The sequence below is a fragment of the Erinaceus europaeus genome, chromosome 3, assembly GCF_950295315.1.
Source record: "Erinaceus europaeus chromosome 3, mEriEur2.1, whole genome shotgun sequence".
NCBI classification, from domain to species: domain Eukaryota; kingdom Metazoa; phylum Chordata; class Mammalia; order Eulipotyphla; family Erinaceidae; genus Erinaceus; species Erinaceus europaeus.
The window spans coordinates 30,876,439-30,880,108 of record NC_080164.1 but is presented as its reverse complement, the minus strand read 5'-3'; positions in this window follow the sequence as shown (position 1 = coordinate 30,880,108).

The window sequence follows — 3,670 nt, the reverse complement described above, 5'->3', positions numbered from 1 at the left end:
ACTCTGCAGGTTTGAGTCTAGGAGCAGAGACCAGTGCCACAAGGGGCCATCTACAGAAGTCACCATGTAAAGCTAAAACCAGGGCAGGGAGACAATTTACTTGACAGATTTTCATACCTGAGACTCCAAGGTCCACCCACCAGCACCAGTTATTCAGAGCTGAGGGCGAAGGAGCAGAATAGTTGCTATGCAAGTAAATTTCATGCCTCAGATTCTAAGTGCCAGGTTCAACCCCTGACACCACCAAACCCAGAGCCCAGAAGAGCTCTGGCTGCAAAGATTAAATCAATTTATTAAAACATCATATCTCTGTTATTAGAGTTATTAGAGAGGTAAGCAGGCACCAGACATGGGTGGTGGGTACAATGAGGGGTGTGTGTGTGTGTGTGTGTGTGTGTGTGTCCATGAATTCTTAAGATAGTATATTAATATAAATAAAAATTAAAATCTCTACTTTTTTTGGCCTCCAGGATTATTGCTTGGTGTTGGCACTATGAATCCACTGCTCCTAGAGGCCATTTTTTCTATTTTATTGGATAGGACAAAGAGAAATTGAGAGAGGAGGGAGAGGTAGAGAAGGAGAGAAAAAGATAGACACCTGCAGACCTACTTCACCACTTGTGAAGTGTCCCCTCTGTAGGTGGGAAGCAGGGGCTTGAACACAGATCCTTGCCCTGGTCCTTGTACTTAGTACTATCTGTGCTTAACCAGGTGTGCCATGGCTCAGCCCCCAAATCTCCAATATTAAAAACAAAAATCTCCAGTGTTTGGTGCAACTCTGGATGCAGTTCTGAAAAGCAAGTAACCCACCACAAGGGCAGAAAGGAGACACTTTCTCACAGCTCTTCACCTTTGCCCAGTACTGGATAGGACAAAACACGCCCAGGCCTGACCCTGTAGAGAAATTAGCACTCACAGAGTGACACCATGTCCAATGTCCCCTGTGACCTCGCACACTCACAGCACAGAGCTGGACACTCGTGGATGAGCACTCCAAGAGTCCCTTCTGTAGTTCCTTGAGTCTGGGACTCCTGGGATCCCCTGAATTAGTGTGCTGTACTTTCAGGATCTATGTTGGCCATCAGAATGTGATCCCACAGTCCTGGGCAGTCAGCTGGTCTGTGAGAACCTTTCTTAAGAATGAATCCAAGCTGTTACAAGCTAATTTACTACTTCTGCACCATGAGATGGTGTGTGTTTGTATATGGTGTGTGTGGCACTGTTTTGTTTTGTTTGCCCTGCAGTGTATGGTGTGGTGTGTGTGCTAGTGATGTATTGTGTTTATACGTTGTCCGATGTTATCCGTCGTGTGTGGTGTGGTATGTGTTGTGTGTCACCGGTGGCATGTGTATATAGACTGATTTACTGTGTGATTGTATATCAGTGTGTGAATGTGTTTTGTGTGTGTGGCATTATGTGTGGTGTTGTCTACGGTGTTGTGTGATTGTGTGCTAGTGTGTGGTTTGTTGTGTTGTGTCTGTGGTGCGGTATGTGTGTGTTGTGTTTTTTGTGTTGTATGTGGTGTGTGATTGTGTGTTAGTGTGTGAGTGGTATGTTGTGTGTGGTCTGTTATATGTGGTACATGTGCATCCCTGAGAGAGAGAGAGAGAGAGTGTGTGTGTGTGTGTGTGTGTGTGAGAGAGAGAGAGAGAGAGGGAAAGAGAGAGAGAGAGTATGTGTGTGTGTGTGTGTGTGTGTGTGTGTGAGAGAGAGAGAGAGAATGAGAGAGTATGTGTGTGTGTGTGTGTGTGTGTGAGAGAGAGAGAGAGAGAGAGAGGACACTATGCAGCTCAGGACTAGGCACTGAGTCCTGGGGGTGGCAGTGCCTGGCCCTGAGGGACAGCAAGAGGTGACATGGTGGCGGTGGTCTGTTATCAGCCTAAGAATAGTGTCACAGGAAGCAGTGAACTCAGGGCTGGACCTGAGGACTCTTGTCTTACCCTGTCGTGTGGTCATTACCTGGCCCTTGCTCCACCCCGAGTCACTTGGATGCTCAGAATCCACTCACCAACGGCACTGCCCCCAGACCCCACACTCCACACCCAGGTGACAATGTGATGACCAGGGGAACTGAGCCTGTGGACATTCTGAAGGGGTGGTGTGGCTGGGGTTACAGAGCTGTCCCAGCTCTCAAAGCCACCGTCCACTCTGCTCACTGCCCTGTCTTGAGTGCAGCTGCTCCCCTACGACACTGGGCACACAAGCTGCCTTGGCTTTGCCCACACGGGGTATCCTGGGATCCTTGGACACCCCCGTGGGTCTCCTGAAGATGCTGAGCTTCCTTTGAGGGTCTGCCTTGTGGAGAACCTAGACATTCCTGAGGGTTTCTTTTAGGCTCTGAGTTCCTCCCTGAGGGTCTCATGGGGTCCTGGACACTCCTGAGGGTCTCCTGAGGGCTCTGGCTCCCCACTGAGGGTCTCCTTGGAGCCCTGGTTGTTTCCTAAGGGTCTCATTGGGGGGATTTGGCCTCTCACCTAGGGGGGAGGTGTCCTTGTGAGAGGTTGTCTCTCACAGAACCTGGAGCATTTTGGCTGACTTCCTTTTCTTCTAATAGGCACACTTCCTCTGACATCACATATTAGCCTGCAATTCCAATTAACTCTATCCCCTCTGAAGATTCCTACAGGCGCTTCTGCCAAGCCATCTTCAAAGCAGCTTCCCAAGCCATTCCTCGTGGGAGACGTGCTAACTATACGCCTTGTCTTGATGCTGAATGCAAGCAATTACTAAAGCAGTATGATGAGTCGGGAGACCCAGATGTGGCTGACCATCTCATTGCCTCCCTGGATGCAGCACGCCAAGCCCGCTGGCAACAACTCACGGAAAGTCTGAACTTCACCCACTCAAGTAGGAAGGCCTGGAAGCTTCTTCACAGACTGGGTGCCGGTAGCCAACCTCCTCCCGGCTCCCATCCTCCCGTATGTCCAAACTCAGTGGCCAGTCACCTAACTCAAGTTGGACGTGCTAAGATCGACCCAGTCTGGAAAAGAGAAATTTCCCATGAGTGGTTATCCCACTTCCGGTTATCTTGTCCATCTCCAAAACTCTCTCCCTTTACACTGTCTGAACTGGAAGATGCTTTGAAGAGGGTTAAACCGGGAACAGCTGCTGGCTATGATAACATCACCCCAGAACTCATTCTTAACCTGGGTCCCGCGGCAAAGAAGTGGCACGCTTCATTCCTGTCCCACATCTTGGAATCTGAGTCTATGCCCAAAGTTTGGCGTCGAGCGAAGATTATAGCGGTTTTGAAACCAAAGAAAGACCCAACACTGGCCGCCAGCTATAGACCAATTTGTCTCCTCTCCGTGTGTTACAAACTCCTCGAGAGGCTGCTTCTGTCATGTATTTCTCATCTTACAGAGAAATTCCTATCACCCGCCCAAGCTGGTTTCTGCCCAGGAAGATCTACCTGCGAACAAGCCCTGGCCCTCTCAACTTACATTGAGAATGGATTCCAGAAGAATTTAAAGACGGGTGCTGTCTTTGTTGATCTCACAGCAGACTATGACACGGTTTGGCACCGTGGTCTCCTAGTCAAGATCTCAAGATGCCTGCCTCCATGGGTGGCCAACACTATATCGTTTCTTCTCCAAAACAGAAGATTCCGGGTGCATCTGGGTGACAAGTCTAGCAGATGGAGACTTGTCTCAAGTGGCCTCCCCCAGGG